This window comes from Eublepharis macularius, chromosome 6 (genome assembly GCF_028583425.1).
Source record: "Eublepharis macularius isolate TG4126 chromosome 6, MPM_Emac_v1.0, whole genome shotgun sequence".
NCBI classification, from domain to species: domain Eukaryota; kingdom Metazoa; phylum Chordata; class Lepidosauria; order Squamata; family Eublepharidae; genus Eublepharis; species Eublepharis macularius.
In genome coordinates, this window is record NC_072795.1 from 74654708 (window position 1) to 74678302 (window position 23595).

General features: G+C 43.0%; 1 long non-coding RNA gene across 1 annotated transcript in view; it reads right to left on the reverse strand.

The window, feature by feature from the left end:
* LOC129332311 (uncharacterized) overlaps positions 1-22521 on the reverse strand; it is a 34999-nt gene extending 12478 nt beyond the window's left edge. Inside the window, exon 1 of the long non-coding RNA XR_008597319.1 lies at positions 22382-22521. This is a non-coding gene — a long non-coding RNA (uncharacterized LOC129332311). The remainder of the gene's footprint in view (positions 1-22381) is intronic.
* Positions 22522-23595: the final 1074 nt, after the last annotated feature.

A 23595-nucleotide genomic window follows, 5' to 3' on the forward strand; every position in this document is an offset into this window, starting at 1 on the left:
CTTATGTCCATGCCTTTTCTGTATTTGGAGCTGTGTAGACTAAAATACTTTTAAGTTGAGCAGCAATATAGTAGGAATTCAGGTTTGGAAGGCCTACCCCTCCTAATGTTGTGGGTTGAGCTAAACGTGAAAAGTTTATTCTTGGTTTTTTGTTGGAGTAGATGAAACCACTTAGTTTAGATTGCCAGAGTTTAATATTACTTTGTTGAATTTTTATGGGTAGGTTCTGAAATAAAACCAAACATTGTGGGGAAACTATAGATTTAAGAAGTTCAGTTTTTTCCATCCATGATAGGTTTTTGTCCAATCGTTCAACGTGTTACTTGTTTTTCTATTAAGAGATTTATAAGTCTGCCAAGAAAACGTCGTGGTGCAACGTCCCCCCATGGGTCACTAATGACTCGGTGCTTGCACAGGGGACTACCTTTACCTTTTAATTCTGATCAAATAGATCCTTGAAATCAATGTGGATGTTTACATCCAAATGCCTCCAAGTACTGATCACCCACTTGAATTTAAAAGCTTCCATAATCACTCTATAGGTCTTTGGTTATACGTTGATTGGATAGATTTCCATTTTGGAATGATTCACTGTTAAACCTGAAATTGATGTAAAACTAAGAATATTTCTCGCTAAATTATGTAGTGAGTTGACTGGACTATATCACTGGCAAATAAACTTAATTTATGAATTGAAGAGTTGATTGAGATTCCTTTAACCGATTGATCTTGGTGAATTGCTAATGCTAGGGGTTCTACTGAGATAGCAAATAAAATGAAGAAGGGACAGCTTGTCTCGTTTCCCTTGATAAAGTTAGATTCTCAGATCTGTAGTTATTTATACTCAGTCGGGCTGTAGGGTTACAGTATAAGGCATCAATCAATCTCAGAAAGTTGGAACCGAAGCCCATGCAGCTTAAAACTGATTTCAAGTATGGGATCTCCAATTTATCAAATGCTTTCTCTGCACTAGGGCTACAATTATTGATTCTAGCTGGTTTAGGCAACAATAATGTATGATGTTAAGTGATTTCCTTATATTGTCCATTAAGGACCTTCCAGACATAAAGCCTGATTGATCCAGATGTATATAATACAAAATAACTTTATTAAGATGTACGGCCAAGATAGATGAAAAAATAGATTTTTGAAATAAATTTTATAGATTTAATATATTCTGCTATAGATACTTCCCTGGGGAGTTTGTTTTATAGAGCTTCTGGTAATATTTAAAGAAGGATTGACCTGTATCTTTTGAAGTAGTTAGTGATTTCCCCTAGGGATTTTAAATGAATCAAAGCTGAAGGGATTTTATTTGTAACTCTTCTGTGTAGCAATCTTTATGAATGTGAACTTTCTATAAGAAATTGTTGCTTTAAAAATAAGATTTTTTTGTATTTTGGAAGTTTTAAGTAGAGGCTAAATGGCCATCTGACAGCAATGCTGATTCTGTGAATGTGGACAGATCATGAGGAGGAGGGCACAATGGGTTACATCAGTGCTTAGTTCTTGTGGCCTTCTTACATGCCCAGGGTACTGCTGATTGCCACCTTGGGTTCAGGTAGCAATTTTCCACAGACCAGTTTGGCTAGGGATCCTGGAGGTATTTTTCCATCTTCTAGGCATGAAGCAGGGGTCACTGGAGCAGTCTGGGGGGAGGGTAGTTGTGAATTTCCTGCATTATGTTGGGGGTTGGACTAGATGACCCTATAGGTCCCTTCCAACCCTATGATTCTATGATTCTTTTAAGTTATCTGTTAGTTCTTTAATCTGTGAATGGATAGGATATAAAAGTTCTGCAATTTTGTCCGTAAAGAAGTACTATAGGCCTTCCTTTAATTCTTTAATGTCCTTTTTACATGTAGGAACATTGGTTTTTTGGGCAGGCTTATTTTTGGCCACTACTTCAACTCTGGTAGTAGTTTGAAACTCCAAAGCTACAGTCAAACCTCCTGCAGTTAGGAAACTTTTATCGACACCGAATCCTTGGAGCTGATTTGACTTTTGTTCTGTTTGATTTTCCCATCACAGGTTTGTAGATTTAAGTACTAAGGGTGCTGTTTTTCAAGAATGGAGGAGGCAGGGATCAGGAGCTCAGTACTCACGCGTCCGCCACCTTCAAGTGTCGCTCTGCCCTCCCATGTGGTTCATATTTTAAAAGATATGTGTCATTTGTACTTGTAAACAGGTACTTTTCCATGCACTGATTTGGATTTTCATTTTTGTACATATTTCTCTATCTCTTCCATTAATTTCTGGATTGGCATGATGGAATTGAAAAACCTAACGATCTTTCTGTTACTTTAACATACCAATTTGAAAAAGATAAAAGTATCTAGTTAGAAAGAAATATAATTTTGGCTTATGATATTTCATGACTAGAAAAAAAAATAACATTTTATAACACTAGCTCTTTTTTCACCTTATAGGACAGTACAGTACATATCACTGTTAAATAAATGTTAGCATGTCTTATGAGGTAAATGCCACCCTCCATGAAACTAAGAATGCAAGTGAAAGCTATGTTCAGACAATTCTCTACCTTCAGATGTATTTATTTGCTTCACTTGTATCCCGCCTTTCACCACAACGGAGATCCCAAAGCAGTTTACATTATTTATGACCGTCTAGAACAGGCCCTCTTACATGAGAGAATCCACACTACCCGCAGAGAACTTGCTGCCACCGACAAGGAGCTATTTTCCTTGCATATCACCACCAGCCATAAAATGAGAAGTCATGATTGGGACAACGTCGATAATCTCACCTGCAGAAAGATGGAACCCATGTTTACCAGCCATACTTCCAGACAGAAGCAGAAGTTTAACTAATTACAGGAAAAAAGACAGACAAACCCAATGCTCGACAACGCACGCATTGTCATCAATCTGACGGAACATCAACTCTCACCGGAAGAAACCTCCATCTTGGCTAAGGGAGGAAACTTTGCAGTCACCCCCACTGAAATTCCTGTGGTAGACATCATTGCAAATGTAGAAGCTGCCATTCGTCATCTACCTGAAGAGGAAGCTGATGAAATAAGAGGAGAGACGGCCAGGATTCTACGAAAGGCAAAGCTTCCCACCAGCAATATAACACGCAAGGAGAGGAACGCCATCAAGACCCTCAATACGGATCCAGGCTGACAAAGGCAATGCCACAGTGATCATGAAAACAGAAGAATACAAAAGGAAGATTAAGGAACTCCTGGACCCTTCCACCTACAAAAAACTAAAATGAGATCCAACCCACAAAATCATCAGGCTAACAAATGTGCTGATCAAGAATTCCTCACTTCATCCCGACACGCACAGAAAACTTATGCAAGACAGAAGCACAGCCACCACGACTATATGTACTCCCTAAAATTCATAAGGACTCGGTCCCACTCCAACCCATCATGAGTGCCATTGGTTCACCGACATATGAATTAGCTAAACATCTGGCCTATCTTCTAGAGGACCACATCGGAAAAACCACATCTTACTTCAAAGATTCAGCACACTTCATCAACAAAATCAGTTCTATGAAACTCAATCCACAGGACATACTCGTCAGTTTTGATGTTGTATCCCTGTTTACTAAGGGTCCGGTAAAAGACACAATCACACTTATTAATCAGATTTTTCCAGAGGATGTAACAGCCTTATTCCACCATTGTCTTGACAACCAGTTACTTCCAATGGGATAACAAACTCTATGAACAGATGGATGGGGTGGCCATGGGAAGCCCTCTCAGCCCAGTTATAGCAAACTTCTACATGGAACATTTTGAAAAAACAGCTCTCGAATCAGCACCCCACAAACCTACAGTCTGGTTCCGGTTCATGGATGATACCTTTATAATTTGGAGCCATGGTGAAGAAGAATTGATGGAGTTTTTAAACCACCTCAAAAATATCCACCTGAACATACAATTCACCATGGAGAAAGAAATCGAGGGTAAACTCCCACTTCTAGATACCTTGGTCATCCGCAAAGCAAACTTTCACTTAGGTCACAAGGTCTACAGGAAACCAACTCACACGGATTGGTACTTACACAAAAACCCCAATCACCACCCTCAACAGAAAAGAGGCATAATAAAAACATTAGTAGACCGTACAAGACGGACATGTGAACCGCACTTTCTCAATGAGGAAATTAATCATCTAAACCATGCACTGCAAGCAAATGGCTACTCCATTTGAAATGAAATCAGAAGAGCGAGTAAACCAAGGATAAATCAAACAACTAAGGAAAAACAGTCTCCCACAGGAAAAGTGTTTTTGCCATCTATCAAAGGAATCACTGATCAGATGGGAAAACTTATGAAAAAGCACAACCTACAAACAGTATTCAGACCCACCAGAAAAATACAACAGATGCTACGATCAGCAAAAGACAGTAGAGACCCCCTCACCTCTGCAGGAGTATACCGCATACCCTGCAGCTGTGGACAAGTCTGCATCGGGACCACACAGAGTAGCATCAAGACCAGAATAAAAGAACATGAACGACACTGCAGACTTGGCCAACCTGAAAAATCAGCAGTGGCTGAACATAGCCTAACTCCAACAGGACACAGTATCTTATTCCAGGACACTAAAATGGCTGAAAAGGCCAAGACAGCAGCCGGAATGAAGGCTTTGTAAATTGTACCCCCTCTCCAAGTTCTTTTCCCTTATGATTGGATGATTTGCAGCAAGAATTGGAATTGTCTGAAAATGCAAGTGTCTGAGTGTCACTCCCAAATAGGTGACAACCCATCCAAATCTCCAAATGACCTCACCCAGTAGATACATGCAGGCAGATGTCAAAGAGCACAGAGGACAAGATGGAACCTTTTGGGACCCCAGAGGCCAAAAGCCAAGGGGCTGAGCAGTAGTCCCCCACCAGCACCACCTTCTGAAACCTACCCTCCCAGATTGATACAACGATCAATAGTATCAAAAAAACAACAGGAGGTCCAAGAGGATCAACAGAATTGCACGTCCTCTTTCCATTCTCAGAGAAATTCACCCACCAGAGCTACCAAGGTATTTCCATTTCATAACCAGCTAAAAACAGATTGGAAACCATTTAAGGTGGACCCACCACGGCCTGTTTTAAGGCTGGGGCCACCACTCCTCTCTCGCGGAGGCATTAACTATCTCTCAGACCCAAACAGCCACCACCCCAGCAGATTTAAGTAGCCAGGAAGGGCAAGCAGGTGGTAGGCCTCAAACCTCCAAGGATTCTGTCCACATCCTCAGATTGAATAAACTATAAAGTATCCCAAATAACTGGACCAGTTGGCACTCTGGCACAATCTGATCCAGTCACTAGTAACGTATGGTCCAAATCGGAACAGATACAAAGTATTTTATCTGCAAAGTGCTGAGTGAAACTGCCATTGAGCAGTCCATCTCCTGCAGGTCAGTTCTCGACATGTCTGACCACCTGGAACAGCTCTGCTGGCCTGTGCTGGGCAGATGCAATGACAGTGGGAAAGTTTTGTTTCAGTGCCACCATCACCACCACTGAGTATACTTTATAATGAGCTTGCCTTTCACTAATTTCTTACCAGATTCACCCAAGTCTTCCTTCATGGACGCTTGCTATTGCCATCACCCTTGTCTTTTCATCACCTGCAGACCCTCAGTAAACCAAGAGGCTATCTGGGTTGTAACATTTGAGAGTGGGCACCTGTGAGCAATCCTGCCAACCACCCTAGTCATTTCCTTATTTCAGAGGTCAACAAGGGCATTGACAAAAGCACCAACCGTATCAACTGGAAAATCCCCTTGAGCCATCAGAAAGCTATTTGACTTTCAGATATCATTATAGGTAGAGGTATACTGCTGTGGCAAGAATAAAAAGCTACTAGCTACCCCAAGTTCACTATTAGACAACTCTTAGAAGGCTGCGGGACTTGATTCATAGGTTTCCCCGCTATATGTCTAGTAGGATTCACAGATCCATCATCTTTATATTTATGCAACAGTATATTTTTGAAAGATTCTGACATCTACACCTGTGTCTCATTATCTCAATTCATACCTTCAGTCCTGTATTTAAATTTAAGAATTACTGGAAACAGTCTATGGAACGCCCCTTTAAGAACTCTGTACATGATTCTTTACAAGCCACACAACTTTGCAGCAAGGTGTTGCCCTTCCCACCCTCGTTCTGGGTTGGGATGGAATAGCTGCAGATAAGTGATTCCTAAGCAGAGAAATATTTTTTTTCTCGAATAATTTTTTAAATAATTTTTTTAGAACGCTAAAGACGCTAGAAGCATCTAAAAGACTAAAAGGTATATTGCAGCACAAATTCATTAAGTAGGCACAAGCCCACAAGCAATGCTTACATTTTTTTTGTTGTTTCCGCTGGTAATGACAGTATCAACTTCAGTGCACTACGTGAGCCTTCTAACCATCAAAGAATAAACTAGCTATTACTCCATGAGACTGTTATGGGGACTCATTGCCATTAACACCCTTGGTGCTGTTTAGGAGCAGAAAAACAGTACAAGAAAAAACCAGGAGCACCCCTACCCCTATGCTGTATGCCCAAGCAGAGTCAGACCTCATGACCGTTTGCAAAGGAACTCACCAGGAACTCCCATCTCTAATGTGACAGTGTGCCCCTATGGTGGACTTGAGGAGGGTGTAAATTCTAGTATGGTCTGCAGTTACATGTTATCAAGCAATTATTATCAACCAGATACATGAAAAAGTTTAACAACAATGAAAAAGTATGCATATATATAGTTCATCTGCCTACATTTGCGTATTTTAGAGCGCCTTTACATGTCTGGAGTTGAGACATTGTCAATGTTTCTCCCTTTATTATCTTTTTATGTATTGTAATTGAAGTCACTCTCTGATGTAAAACACTTGTTGTAACTGATTGGAAGTTTACATAAAATAGCTCTTCATGCCAGACGACCTTAGCAGAACGTATGCTCTAAAATTAACATTCAATACAAGGAGCCTCCAAGGGGCGTTTTGTTCAACCTGAGAAATCTTTAGTTTCCCGCAGACGTAGCCAAGCCTTGAATGTCTGAACTTTGAAATAACCAGGTTCTGAAAGGCTGTGGAAATGCAATGATTCCATACATCATCTTTTACAAAATCAAAAAGAGTCCAGTAGCACCTTTAAGACTAACCAACTTTATTGTAGCATAAGCTTTCGAGAATCACAGTTCTCTTCGTCAGATGCAAGCTTATGCTACAATAAAGTTGGTTAGTCTTAAAGGTGCTACTGGACTCTTTTTGATTTTGCTACTACAGACTAACACCTCTGCATCTTATACAAAGTCGTTCTTCTGCGCTTTTATCTTAAAATCACTTCTTAAAAATGGGAGATTATACATAACTGTGAAGGACTAGAGTTAAATCATCCTTCAAGTGTAGGACTGGACAAACAGCAACAAAAATAAATTCCAAGGCAAATGTAAATTTGTATACATGAAATGAAGAACTCAAAGAGCAATCTTCCAATACTGCTATTAACTATAATTTAATAGATGGTCAGTCAACGTGGAACCAAGAGTCTGAAGATCAAGGACATCTTAAGTTAACATGAGTATTTTCTGAGGATTCAAGAATTTAAACTGCCCCCGCTCGCCATCTGCAATGAAGATAACCTAAACCCTAAAATCTAACATTATGAACCATCCATCACTGGAACAGACTGTGGTACCTCTGCCCTTTTAGATCTTCTTTTAGGGTTTCTTTAGGTTAAGGGTCTGTAACCACTACCTCCACAGCCAAATAAGGCCCTTAGAAAGTTAAATATTTAAGTTAAAGTATATTGACGGGGTAGGTGGGATGCTAGAATAGACTGTATGTGGAGGAAATTGCAGTCAAAAGCTTTTAGGAGACTAACGGGTTTCTTAGAGATGCTTTACAGAAAGAGAAATGATAAAAGTGGGGGAAGTTGCCAAATACCTCAAGTGTGAATCATGCACAGATTTATGCCAGTGCACTACAACAGTTGCTCAGAGTGCTCATATATATATATATTTATTACTTAGTGTGAGATCTTATTTGTGTCATTTCCTAATAGAGGACTCTCAATAACCAGTGTACGGGCTACACAAACTTTACAGATAACTAATGTTAATTACCAGTAATGTTAAGTTGTACAGTTATGTGAATGGGCTTTTTTATGGTGGTTCTTTATTGATCTACTGCTGTGAATATTGATGTAGTTTGGCTCTTTCATTGCAAAAGGTTGCAAAGCCTTGCTTTTTGTATTCTCTCTCTCAGTACCAGGGTTTAAGCCAGAATGTTCCTCTAAAGCCAGAACTAGACGTTACCAGAATCACAATGGTACTGCTGTTCCATCTCTCATTTGCCCCTCTTCCAGGTAATATACAGTATAAACAATGGATATCATGACATCATCTTACTATGTATTTTTCCACCTTCTTATCACATAATTGGCAGTCTCTAACAGGGAAACACCCTGCACACCACGACCACATCATGCGTTATGTTATACTTTATGTAACAGAGAAAAGAGAAAGATACGTAACAGACGCAGATCCATGATTATCGGGTCATCATTTCTACCCAGCACGATGGTAAGGAAAACTAGAGAAGAACTGCAAACAATGCCCATATATTCTTAACAGTAAGGAGTCTATTTAGATCTATTTTAGAACAGAATTTAGATCTTCCACATGGACAGCTAATCCCATTAGGATAAAAGAAACAGCAAGCTTGTGAGTTCCTGACTGATGCAGACCCAGTCATTTTCAGATGAAGTGGTTTCGTGTAAGAATGGATAGTCGAAGTTAAGAAGGGAGTCATTCTCATAAAAACTTGAGAAACAATTGCCTAGATCAGCAGTCTTCAAATGTGGCCCATGGTACATACAGATGGCATATTAAAACAGAGGAAAATCCTTACAGTATGATTTTCCAAAGCAAAATCAGAATTAAATTCACTCTTTGAGCTACAACTCATACCAATGCAAAAATATTTGCACACATGGGTTCTATGTACAACCTACACTGGTTAAATTTTCTTCTTGAACTGGCAATTGTGAATGCAACACACTGCAATTAGGAGTGAATGTGCTTAAAAGTTAAGCAAATCTGGAATAAAGCCTTGTCCTAAACAGTTTGTTGAGACAAAATGTAGACAGAAAGCCTTGTACTTTTGGGGAAAAGGAAAATGGATATCAAGCTAGCAAATATATTTTGCCAACACGGGTTGAAAATTTCTTATCAGAAATTTGAGTGGGTTCATGGCACAAGTTCTTAACATCCGATGGTGATCTCAGAACTCCACACAACTAAGATGTCATTGTGTTTGTACTTCACTTATTGTTACTTTTTATTTTTACAGAATTTTGGCCATTGTAGGTGTTTGTTTATACACTAAACCACCTGACGTTACCAGCTATTATGCGAGTCATATTTTGTATGAGAACCTGTTGTGTAGTAGAACACTTTCCTGCAATTAACCCCCCAAAACCTTCAAAAAATCCAAGTCAATGGTAATACAGAGATAAGCACCCTTGATTTGGCAATTCTAAAAGTTCTTTAAAAGGGAGAAAGGGATTAATACAAGTTTATACTTTGCTGTTGGATTTGGCTGAAGAGGGTATCAAAATATGATAGTACTGTGTAACCCCCAAAATACTGCTATAAGCTAAATCTACAGATGCAAATAATGAAATCAGTAAAATATCTGCAATTGGCTGAGCCATCGAAGAGGTTTTCTTCTTAAAAACTATTCTAATCATAATAGGAAGGAATACATCACTTGACTTTCTATCATAAAATAAGTAGCTAAGTTAGCTTAGTAGAGCTTAATTAGGAATCTGAATGCCTAACTTAATTAGCTTAATTCCTAGCTAAGTTAGCTTAATTAGGAATCTGAATTCATCCTGCTCTAAAGTTCATACAATAGCTACAAATGTTTTGAAGAGACAACATATAAAGTATTATACTAGTTTTAAAAATTCCACACCACAATGAAGTTATTTTCTTCTGTTAAAAACTACATTAAACAGAGCATTTCCATGCACAAACTTAAAAGATGAAGCTTTCAATTAAGACTTTACTTTGGACAACTGTTACTACCTTCGACGCTCTACGTTATCAAGCTTTCATCACTAAGGTTGCTTACAGAGAGCCAATATCCCTCTGGAACTCTGAAAACTATTACCAGCAACCTCACAAACAGAATACAGCAATTAAATTTTGGTTATGATTATTAAGATACTAAGGCATGGAAGACAGTTAATAAGTGGCATCTCAAAACAGTACACAGTTTATGAACGAAAGTCTTCCATTTTCTCTTAAACCATTTTACTAAAATAAACATTTATTCTAAAAAAGTACCATCTGTATGTAGAACCTGGTTCTAAGAATTCCAGTTTTTACTTAAATGCCTGGCTGACGCATATCAGCCCAAACCGTTTAAGTTTACTCAAAGTTATGTCTACATCTAAAAAATGTAAAGATAAAGTATTAGGAATGTTGTTAACCTTTTCTTAATTAGCTTTAGTTACCTCTCATCAAATCATATCTGTATTTCATTAAATTCAGAACATGTAAAATTCAAGATTTTTTTTAGTATTTCCATTTTCTCAAGTACAAAATTACTTTTAATAGTTCCAAGATTTACTGCGTATAGCATATTCCAAACATCAATCTGGTGCAAGACCACTAAAATTAATGTTGCATTCTTAAGCAGAATTAGTTCAATGACTGGCCCACGTTTAAGCAGTCATATAAACAGGAGAACGGACCTTTGGACACTTACCGTGAAGGGTCCTTCTCCTCTGGGGACAGGAGGACATCTTGGGTGTTTCCTTTCGCCCAATCAGGGAGGCAGGAAGTTGAAATTTTCTTCCTCTTCCTGTTGGTGCCTGGAACACCCTGCTCTCCAGTTCGGGTGACTCCAAACAGCAGTAGAAAAAAGTTAAAAACCTCAACAAACTAGCACTGGAGGACCCTACTGAGAGGGAACACAAACATTAAGATCTTAGAAGAAAAAAAAAACGAACAGGTATGAATAACATACACAACCACAGGATAACATTGAACAATGAAATCAGTGGGAACGAAGCAAAAAATCAGAGAAGAGAAAAAGTGAACATATCAGCAATGACGAGAGACCTAGGGAGGGCAAGATGTCCTCCTGTCCCCAGAGGAGAAGGACCCTTCACGGTAAGTGTCCAAAGGTCCGTTCTCCCTCTGAGGCAGGAGGACATCTTGGGTGCTCCCAAAGCAGTTACTCTCTAACAGGTGGGACAAGGTCCTCGTCTTGCATTACATGTTGTAAAACTCTTCTTCCGAAGGCAGCGTCAGCGGAATCATAAAGGTTCAACTTGTAATGTCTAACAAAGGTAGAGATGTTCGACCAAGTTGCGGCTCTGCAGATTTCTTCCACGGAGGCGTTGTTGTGGAGAGCTGCGTTAGTCGCTGCACTTCTGACTGAGTGAGCGGTGATGCCCTGAGGTAAGTCTCTGCCGCAAGCTTGGTAGGCCTCTGCAATGCACAGACGAATGTTCCTACCTATCGTAGCGTTTGACATTTTCTTGCCCATATTTGGTGGGCACGTGTTGATAAATAAAGAATCTGACCTCCTAAAGGATTCGGTTCTGATCAGGTAGATCTTGAGGGCTCTGCGTACATCCAAAGTGTGCCACTCCTTCTCCCTGGGGTGTGTTGGCTTGGGACAGAAGGAAGGCAAGTTCAGCTCCTGTGACCTGTGAAATGAGGAGACAGCTTTCGGGAGGAAGGTAGGATCTGTACGCAGAACTACTTTATCCATATGAAAGTCACAAAGTCCCGGCTTGACAGAGAGGGCCCCTAGTTCAGAAATCCGTCTCGCTGATGTAACGGCTACTAGGAAAATAGTCTTTAGCTTTAGCCATTTCAGGGGGACCTCTCTCAAGGGCTCAAAGGGATTCTTAGTCAGCGCTGATAGAACTACGTGTAGTCTCCATGTTGGGAAGCGGTGCACTGTTGGAGGACTCAAGAGGGTAGCCCCTCGCAAAAATCGTCGAATATGTGGATGTTTAGAGATACTAAGTCCATCAGGAAAGAAGAGTATTGAAAACAAGGCCGCTACTTGTCTGCGTAACGTGGCTGGTTTCAACCCTGCATCCAGCCCATCTTGTAGGAAGTTCAGAAAATCCTTCAGGTGTGGATGCAGATGATCGGCCTTTTTCCTTCTGGCCCAGCGAACAAAGGCTTTCCATGAGGTATTATAAATCCTCGCTGTAGATTTCTTTCTAGAAGAGAGCATAGTCTTAACTACCTGTGACGAATATCCTAGCTTGGAGAGAGAGAGCCTCTCAATTTCCAGGCGGTCAGACGCATCCAGTCCGGGTCGGGGTGTAGAATCGGACCCTGGTGAAGCAAGTCTGGAGTGACTGGCAGTCGGAAGGGTGGAAGAATTGCCAGCGATTGAAGGGACGAAAACCAAGGTCTCCTGGGCCACCATGGGGCGATCACGATCACTTCCACCGATGAGTCTGCTATCTTCCGCAGTAACTTTGGAAGGACCGGGAGTGGGGGGAAGGCATATAGAAGGCCCTCCGGCCACGGCGATGACAAGGCATCTATCCCCTCTGCTAGGGGGTGAAAAAATCGAGACAGGAAACGCGGGGTCTGACAGTTCAAGTGGGTCGCGAATAGGTCCATCACTGGTCGACCGAACCTGCTCGTGACCAGGTGAAAAATTTCCTGTTTGAGTGACCACTCCCCCGGTTGGATGGTCTGTCGGCTCAGCCAATCTGCTTGCAGGTTATCTGTTCCCTTTATGTGTTCCGCCTGGATTGATGCTAAGTGTGTCTCTGCCCACGAAATGATCTTCACTGTCTCTTTGTGTAACCTGGAAGTCTTCGAGCCGCCCTGTTTGTTTAGGTACGACTTGGCGGACACGTTGTCTGTCCTGATCAAGACGTGTTTGCCGTGGATCGAGTCGGAGAAGTGTGCCAGGGCCAGGTGGATCGCTCTGGCTTCCAGTATGTTGATGGGAAGGCGAGACTCCTCCGCGGACCAAGTCCCTTGAGCCGGACGGCCGTCCAAGGCCGCTCCCCAACCCGACAGACTGGCGTCCGTGAACAACTGAATCCTCTGGGGATGGAGAAAAGACTTGCCTTGCCGCAGGTTGGCTGTCACAGTCCACCATCGGAGATTTTCCTTCACCTTCCACGGCACCTTGATGAGACGGTCTGTTTTGGTCATGATTAAATGTTGATGTGGACGAAGAAAGTTGAGCAGGGCCCGGGAGTGAAAACGGCCCCAATATATTGCTTCGCAGGCTGCCACCAGTGTGCCCATCAGCTTGGCCAGTCTCAAGATGGATGTCGACTGCTCCTGAATCACCGACTTGACCAGCTCTCTGGTTTTCAGAGCTTTTTCTTGGGGCAGCAGAATGAGACCCCTTTTGGTGTCTAGTATCATGCCCAGGTGATGTATCGACTGGGATGGGTTCAAGGAACACTTGTCCAGGATGACCAGGAATCCGTAGGACTGAAGGCACCGAATTGCTAACTGGGTGTCCCGGGTTGCTTGATTCTTGGAGCATGCTCTCAGGAGGATGTCGTCCAGATACGGATGTGCATGAATCCCGGCTTCTCGCAGGCGCATGATGGGGTTGATTAAGATCTTGGAAAATACCCTGGGGGCCGTGGCCAGGCCGAAGGGAAGGGCTCTGAATTGAAAATGATGACCGGCGACGCAGAATCTCAAGAAACGTCTGTGTGAGGGATGGATAGGTATGTGTAGATACGCCTCTGTGAGATCTATCGAAGTCAGGAATTCTCCGCTGCGAAGAGCCTCCGCAATGGACCGAAGCGTCTCCATCCTGAAGTGTTTCAGATAAATGAATCGGTTGACAAACTTTAGGTCCAGGATCGCCCTCCAGTCTCCGTTCCTTTTGGGGACTGTAAAGAAGATGGAGTAGACCCCTGATCCTGACTCTTGATGACTGACTGGTTCTATTGCTTGAATCTCTAAGAGGTGTTGTATAGCTTTGAACGTAATCTGATTTCTCTTTGAATCTTTTCGAAGGGGAGATCTGAGGAAACGGTCCGGTGGGATGGATTTGAATTCTATGACGTATCCTTGAGAAACTACTTTGATGGCCCACGCATCCGCTTGGGTCTCCTCCCATGTTCGGGCAAAGTGCTGAAGTCTCCCTCCCACCGGTATGCTTCGAGAGTCAGGACTTCTGGGCCTTGGACTCAAAGCCCTGTCGGTCACCTCTTGGCTGAGGTGCCTTGTAGGGCCTGTTGCCAAAGGGGGTTTTCCTGTGACTCGTCTTTGAAGAGTTCCAGGAGGATCTTTTATTGTCCTGTCGGTATCTGGGTAGCACATGTTGGGAACGAAAGGACTGAGAGTTGTAAACGCGACGGTCCACTCTCTTGATCGTCTTTGGAAGGGCCTTTTTCTTGTCGCGCGTCTCCACCAGCACCTTTTCTAGAGCCTCGCCAAAGAGCTTGTCCCCTTGGAAGGGATAAGCCATAAGTATGAATTTCGAGTGCAAGTCGGCCGGCCAGGCTCTCAGCCATAGAAGTCTCCTGGCAGCCGCCGTGGAGGCTATGGCTCTGGCGGAAAAGGTCAGAGCGTCCAAGGTTGCATCCGCCGTGAAGGAGCTTGCTTTCAGGATCCTGTTCGCGCCCTCCATCAATCGCCTTCGGTTGCCTGGTAACAGCTGTGTGAGCTTCCGAATCCAGACCACTGCTGCTCGGGAGACGATGGATGCAGATGAGGCAGCCTTGATTGCCATTGTCGAGGCTTCGTGCGCCCTTCTGAGTGCAGTCTCTGCTTTCTTGTCCAGGTTGTCTCTGACGGATCCTTGACCATCCTCCGTCAGTAGGCCAGAAGATTGAAGGGCGGCCACAGGTGCATCAACCTTGGGAATCTGCAAAAACTTGTTGGTAAAAGAAGGTAAGGCGTACAGCTTTTTGACAGAACTGTGGTACTGTTTAGAAGAAGTTGGGGCCCTCCATTCAGCCCTCAACTGCCTTTCAAAGTATTCCGGGAAGGGGAAGACTCTTTCAGGGGTGCTATCTCTAGGGAAAAACTCTCTGTTTCCCTTGGGTCTGGATGATCCCTTGCTTGGGTCTGGGTCCTCCTCCCCCCCTTTTGCAGACTCTTGAAGTTCTAATGCTGCCAAGGTTTTGGAAAGCAGATATTGATAGTCCTCTAATTTAAAGAGTCTATTGGACTGTTCTGGAATGAGGGTGTCCTCATCCTCTTCCTCAGAGAGGAATTCCCCTTCAGCCTCGTCCTCGCTTTCTGAGGACGAATCCCCCCCCCCACGACTGTTCCAGTTCCCTGGGGTAGACCCGGGCCGACTTCTGGGCCGCCTTAGTGGGCCAGGAGGATGCAGTCCGACGCTGCTTACTGGGGGGAGGGGAAGGAGAAAGGGCACGGTCGCTATAAGCCCTGGAAGGTGGATGACAGACCTTCCCAACCTCCTCCCTTACTGCTTGCCTTAAGAAGGATCGGATGCTTCCTTGCAGGAACTGTTCAACTTCGTTGGACACATTACCTGCGCCTTCTGTGGTGTCATCTGCGGCTAGAATGGTGGCATCTGGTCCAGAAGCTATTTCCGCCATTTCTCCCGGCGGGAGGATGGCAAGCACGTCTTTTTGAGCCGCGCGGGAAAAGACGCGAGCTCCGCCGGCTTTTCCCGCTCTTTCTGCGGCTTTGCGTTTGGCGCCTTTTTCGGGCTCCGAGCGATGGCGCGAAAAGGGTCCCGGCTCCAGCGACGATCCACGATGCTTCTTGTGGGGATTACACGGCTCGCCGGCCGGAAAGGTGCCGGGAGACCGATCCAGCCCGAGGGGCAGGACGGTACCGGATAGGGTCGCTGTTCCATCGGCCGGGACCACTGTTGCCGGGGCTTCCTCCTCGGCATCCATGAAGCTCCCTTCTGAGTCCCTGGGGTCCATGACCTCCGGCGGTGTGACCAGAAGGGAGAGAGTGGAGAGTGAATAGAAAAAGAACACTGAAGTAATAAGTCAAAGGAAGATTAAGAAGAGAGGAAGAAAGAAAGAGATCTGAGAAGAACTGAGGGAAAGAGAGTAAGATCAGTCAAAGGAAGGTAGACAGAGAATTTGTCTAAGTGACTGCTCTCCCTGGAGGCAGGAAAGAACTGGAGAGCAGGGTGTTCCAGGCACCAACAGGAAGAGGAAGAAAATTTCAACTTCCTGCCTCCCTGATTGGGCGAAAGGAAACACCCAAGATGTCCTCCTGCCTCAGAGGGAGAAGGAACTTGTGAGAGCAATGACAAATTCTCCACATGTAAAAGCATCTGTTTCTTCCCATTCTATCCATCTATGCTTGTTCAGCATGAATGCCTTTCTATAGAAATTCAAAACAACTTTTGTTACATTAATCATATATTGTATACAAAAGGAGAAAGCATCTAATTTTTCGTATCACCAGTACTCCCAACCATTAAAGTTTTACCTAAATAGCAATGTTGAAGCAAGTGGCAAATACTTATGCCATACAAGTAACTGAAACAGAGCATATGAGAAACTGACAGCTTTGCCTAGTTTTAAGGCTATCTGAAAATAGATGGCATCACATCTGCTATGAAAACAGAACACCATTTTTTCCCCTCCACATTTCCCAAATTGCCCTCCTCATTACATAGTGTTGTGATAAATCTGCAACTAAATTAGAGGCTATGAATTGCTTTGTTTAAATATAAGAAACAGAATACGTTATCTTTCATGTAACAGTAACCAACATAAAGCCTGACAGGAAGAGTCTGAAATCATTAGTTAGTGACCAGGCCTCACCACTTAGAAACAGCATATTGAACCATTTTAATAGAACAAAGAACCATCAACAGAAAACCTATCCAAGCAGCAGTTATGCTGAAAGGAAAAAACTCAACTGTGCAGCAGTATTTAAGAATTCATGATAATTTAAATGCATTGTGTAAAGGGCATGGCTCCTTCAGAATAAGTGAACTATGTTTTCATGGTAAGACTCAGAGTTAACAAATGCAATCCCCTTACAGCTAAGATAACTTCGATTGCCCGCTGACCCTGACATAACATAAACCAAAATATTTAATGTTCGCCTAACAGGCTGTCTTATGACCTTCATTTAAGGCCATTTCAAACTCAAGCGTTTTACATAGAAAGCGCATGTAGAAACAGTGTGCAGGCTACATGTATGTCACATATACACTAGGAAGCTACATCTAACTGCTTGTACAAGGTTCAGAATAAACATTTGCAATTATTATGATTATCTATGGGCAGTTTATAAGCATGAGTACTTTCTGCATAGGAGATGTGTCACATTTTAAGGAGCCCTTAGAAGTCGGAGATGATCAGAAAATACAACCACAGACACACAAATCCATGAGAAAGCTGAAAGAAGTAACCATGACAAGCACTGCCTGGGAAAACTTGTACTTGGTGATAATGGGATTGTAGGCAAACATAACCAGGAAGGTCTCTTCTTCTGCAGTTTGGGTTCTTCTTGTAATTGGAAATGGAATGCCAGGCGGACTGGTGTTAAAATTAATTTGAGACTATTAATTGTGGAAATTCCCATTAACGTGTAGGAAAAAGAAGTGCCACCTTTTCCCTGCATAATTAAAACCACCACAGTTCCCGTACTTAAAAGACTTAAGTACCAAATCACAGAGCCCTCTATCATTGCCTTCTGTCAGCAGGTGATGACTTTTTGGTTCGCTGACATATCCCCAGTAGTTTTTATTGACCCTCCTCCCTCACTTTTGGTTTCACATCTTTTGGTTTTACATTTTGGGTTTTATTGAATTACTGTATATACACACTCTATATTTAAACGTTTTCTTAATGTTGAAACGTTTTAATGTTTGATGTTCACTACCTCGGGAACCCTATTTGGGTGGAAAGGCAGCATAGAAATGTTTTAAATAAATTAAGTATGGCTGTACGCACCAAGCAAGAAGTATTTCTCTTTGATCTGAAAATACCATATTTACCAAAAGGAAGGTGATTCCCTTAAAAATATTACACACAAAAAGAATTACTGGACGTTACGGTTATCTGCAAGTGAATGTAAGATAACCCACTATTTCTTTTTAATGGCATACCTGTTAAAAAAAACTAGTCTTGCATTTGAGTAAAGTGTAATTTCTAGGAAACTGTAACTTCCAGGAAACAGCATCCCCGTTTTTTTTTAATGAAGAGGTACATCCTCTCCTTGAGAAGATGTTTGGAATACACAAACTAGTGATATTATGCCAAAAGAGGGCTTTTTTGCTGGAAGATACCTATTTCAACTTAAGCTGGTATAATGTGGGCATTAAGTAGTGCAAGCAATTAAAACAACGTCACCCCCTATATTAGTATTTAAGCATATGTTGAATGTGGTCCTTTTTAACATGCCAGGAAAGGGGCTATTTAAATAGAAAATGGAATACAGCTGTCAGTCGTGGCAATTCTAACACTAAGAGTTGGCTGGGTCCTTGCACGTTGACTACGGTGTGTTTAATGCTTCACCTATCCTTCTTTTTATTCATTTTGCTTCTTTGTACATTTTATCAGTTACATGCCTTTGAGACAATGAGCTGCCCCTCTTCATATTTAGTATACTATTTTAAACATTTAGGAAAGGATATCTACAAAAATGAGAATATCCCAGAAACTAAGTATGCTATACATACTAAAAGGGAGTCCGATCCCTTGATGCAGACATGCAGTGTGTTCTATCTGCAGGAGCACTAGAAAGACATGATCAGATATAAAAATTGCTACTCAAAACCGCTTTAAATGCAGGCAAGATACCAGCATTCATTTATTTGGAAAGATCCTCTTTATCATCAGGAGATTACCCTATAGAATGTACTGCTTTAGCGGCATTTTCACTTGCAACTAACATAATAAGCTAAATCCTAAACAGAGTTACTCTGTTCTAAGCCAACTGAAATCAGTGGGCTTAGACTGGAGTAACTCAATTCAGGATTTCACTATAAATCTACTTAGTAATATATGCTGTTGAGAGCTCAGAAATTATCCTAGATTTGGAAGAAATTAGTACATAACCCACCATTGAATGCCAAAAGTTATACTGCAACAAGGCATACTAGAGGAGGAAAAGAGGTGAACAACTAAGCTTGATTGCGAGTCCTTGAGCAATCTTTCTGGTCCCACTCTAAATGACAGAGGAGGGGAAAGAAAGCAAAGCAGGCAGCAAATTCTGATGGAGGAGGCAAGCAAAGAGCAGAATGAACCACTAGCACTACAGGTGAGGATAAATGGAAGCCTGAATTTGCCATGCCCTTTCATCACATAAGGAGAATCTGCTTAAGGTTATCATAATGGCTTGGGCAAAAACAACAAGTGATAAACAGGCTGCCAGAACCTTTAATTTGTGTTAAAAATTGAACAGAACGTTACAAATCATGTCATTATTTCAAAAGTTTACTTCAAGATTTCCCCCCTCAAAGCAATCTTTCCCAACACTCTTTAGCAGTTCTAAACCTCTCTTAAACATTTCTCCCTACCTGCCCCTGGTATATTTCTTAAACGGATACAATGTTGTACACTGCACATGCATTAGATTAAGTCCTTCATAAAATCAATAAATGTGTCCCAGGCAGGTTCTTGACAGGCTGACCAATGTCAAACTTCCCATACATGTATCAGTACAAGAATCACAGAATGAAATTGTAAAAATGAAACGCATGGACACGTCTGCAGAAATCATGCATGTGACTGCATGAGGGAAGATCTAGTATATTTTTAAAACTATCTGTTAATACGACATATCCACCAATATAATGTTTATGATAGAATATATCCCACAACCATTCCCCCATGATATCTGCAAGCTGAGAAAACCCAACAGTAACATGGCAAGCACTGTTTACGAGCCTCACACCAACCTTTACCCACAGCACAGGAAAAGGGAATCTACTTTCTACGTATTACTAAGCATCTGAGGTATCAGGCCTATACTTCTGCATTTTAATCTACTGCAAACAGAGCTCCAAGAAGAAACTAGTTGTTTTATTTGTCCCTAAAATACAACTATTAACCAAATGTCAATCTCAGCCTGTTCATTTCACTAGTTACATCTAGCAAAATTCAAAGTTCACAAAACCAATTTACAAGTGATTATCATAAACCAAAATGAATCCAGCTGCCGTCTATTACGTGACCTCTCCTCTTGCCCTCTAAACCTTTCCTGCTCTGGATAAGTCACTGCAAAAATCTAAATATTTGAATCCAAGCCAACGGTAATAGACTTTAAAAATTCAACTTATCTAAAATATACCCTCAAACATAATAAATGTCATATAAAGTTCTTGGTAAGAACTGGAACTCCAAAGACCTCTAAAATATTTATACCTAACACACAGTTTGGAATGTCTAACCACCTCTGAACATTTCTTGCCTTGAAAATCCTATGGGGGGGGGTCTCTTTAAGAACTGCAACTTGATGGGGGGGGGGATGAATGCGTCACTGACCAACATGTCTTTTAACTTGTTAGCTTAAATGAAAAATTCTATGAAAACAAAACACAAGCAGTAACCTCTAACAAAATTTTTGGTGGTTGTTTGAGGAATAAAAAGCTGCCTGTTGTGAAAAACTTCCCTATAAAATTATGTTTCAGCAGTTTTATGGTTCCAAGGCAGGCTAGAGCATGCAATTAGAATTCAGCTGCAGTTATTATTTGACTGTGGAAGCATTTTTGTTCATACAGATACGCAACTAGAAATTATTTCACAGCCAATTTCAATCTATATTCTTAAATCAGCACAATGTTTTATCACACAAGCATTAAAAAAATTTCATCACACTTTTATATATGTCATCAAATAAGTGCACTATTACACAGTGCAGTGCAGGTCAACAATCAAAACAATACAGAAACAGTTCAACCGATAACAATAAAACCGACTTTTAAAGATTTCTAGTTAAAAATATTTCACAACACTTTCACAGGTAACTACTGTTTTTAAAACATTAACTATCGTACTTAAAATATATAACCTTAACCACCTCCAACAGAACAATAATAAAACAGAAAGAGTATTACACACCTCTTTGAAAGCAGAAAGGCGCTCTTCTGACATAGCCACTATTTTAACATGTAGCTATGAGTAGTCACTACAAACATTCAAAAAACTCTAACTTTTTCCCATGCTTTCACCTGTTGTCAGGGTGAAACACGAGTTCATTACCACCATGTCAACATATACAGAAGACATTTCATTTCACAATTTACAGACGCTCAAAATCCACTCTTCCTGTTTGCCAAGGCACTCTTCTTCTTACACCTATGACAAGAACATGTGTAATAGTAGTAGAAAAAATGTTCTCCTTTTTGCCTCTTAAGAATCAGAATTCCAGTAAAGGGAGAGCCTTCATGATTTAAATGTACAACAACAGCCCCCGTCTGGTTAAGAGCAGTCACCGAGGAGAACACCCAAGCTATACATTTTCCAATACTATGCAATGGAAACAGCCCAAGTTCCACCCATCTCAGACGCTGGCTGTACCTGCTAGCAAAGGGCGTCGCTGCTTTATTGCGTTTGCGGCTTCCTGCTTCTGCTGGCTCCCTTCTCCTCTTTTGCTGCTGCTCTTCCTTCTGCCTTATGGCCTCTGAGGCCCAACCCCTACCCTCCTGTCAGCAGCAGCAGCAGCAACAGCCTAGAGCAGCTTGAAACAGACGCCTCCACCCACAGGCTCTCCGCAGCAGCAGCAGCAGCAGCAGCAGCAGCGAGCGAGCGGAGCAAGGCAGCGCTGCACAGGCGCACGCGCCAACCAGTCTTCTCGCCTCCTCACCAGCCCTCTTCCCCGCATACTCCGCCCCTGCTTGAAGACCCGGCCTGGGGAGGGAGCGTCCCCCCACCCAGCCCCCGTATCAATGCTGCAGCCGCCGCCGCCCTTCTCCGGCTGCAGCCTCTCCCGTGCACAGAGGGCGCCTCAGACAAGGGGGGAGGGTCCCTCGCCCAGCCCCAGGCCCCCTCTGCCTGCTCGTCTCGGCCCCTGCGCAGCTTCCAATCGCCCGCCTGCTCCCTCGGGGCCTTCGACGAACCCTCCAACTTGCCCAGCCCTGCCACGACCCTCGCCCACTCTCCGCTCCACCCCTACCCTTTAGCGTCCCCCCCCCCCGGGATCCCCTCGCCCGTGGCTCAGCTACCGAATCCCCCCCCACCTCCGTCCAGCCGCCTGCCTCCTGCATTCCTCCACTCGCCGCCTTCCTGCCTCGAAGCCTCTTCCCCTCGCCGAGGCTCCAGCCCTCGCCCCCGGTCATTACCACCCCCCAGCACCTACCGCCACCCCTCCTGCCCATCTCCAGACGCCCCAAACCTCCCGGCGCTGCCGCACGAGCCCCCCAAGTGAACCGCCGCCTTCCAGCTGCAGCCCGCTATCCCCCTTCGCCGCAGGCCTCTTCCCAGCCCTCCTTACCGTGAAGGAGCCGCCATCCCCCTCGGCCGCTATCGCTGGCCCCCCTCCCCCCGTTCTCCTCTCCTGCCTGCCGGCCGCCGTCACCGCGCACTGAGCTACCCGTCACGGGACTCCCCGCCCACAGGCCTCCACGGTAACCATAGAGAGCAGCAGGTGGAGCGGCGAGCAGGCTTCAACGCCCCGATGCCGCCATCTTAATCTGGGGACGAAAAGTCTTTGTTGCTACTGGCAACGGACTGACGACGCAGGAGATTGGGGGGGGGAGGGGCAATGAGGAAAAGAAAGCAGTGATGTGTGTAAAAATATATTTTTTAAAAGAACAATCCTTGCACTGGTGGATAGGACCCAAGGAACAACAAATAAAAACCACTATGGTGATAGAGGAGCAGTGAAAACACAAGACGGCTTGACGTTGCAGCCTTGAAGAGCAACGTTGGAGGTAAAACAACCTCTCTTCGTGCATATGACAGGCGTGACCGCGCACCACACAAAGCGTGCGAACTCCCGGCATACAATAGGTTATGCACGTTTTCCCCCAGGCCGCTGGTGAGAGAGACCCCGGACAATGGAACCACCCGCGGATTCGAGATCCTTTAGCGTTAAGCAGACAAGCCTGCTTTACTCGGAACTAATTTCTTTTAAAGCTCATTTCATTCCAAAAGCTCGGAGTGGATAACATAATAAATGTAGAAACCACTTAAAGTACAATAAATCAAACCTGACTTATCCCATACCCGTTTCATTTTTGTTGATGCATCAGTCACCTATAGGATATACTTCCACAATATGTTGTTGTGCCCACAGTCATTGATAAAAGGGCCACAGGGCATTTTCACATGGTACCAAAAGCACCTTTGTGCTTTCATTGTGACATTTCCGCGCTCCAGTGAGCATTGTTAACAGAATGGAAAGCAAAGAAGAACCATCTAGAAAAACAAATGAAGTTTGCCTTTGGAAAAATAAGTACATTTACCACTTTTATGTGTGCACTTGGAAATAAGTATCACCACGGAAAAATTCAAACGTGCAGAACAGGCAAAAACAAAATTGGGGGTTTTCATGGCCAACATAATGAAGTATAAAACTATGCAATGTTATCACCGTGGCCCAGAGAATGCTATTACTTGTGTACTAGCGCTGTGTAATGGAACCAATGACAACACTCTGACAAGCGGTGACATAGTGACATCAGCCACAAGAAACTCCTCATGAGT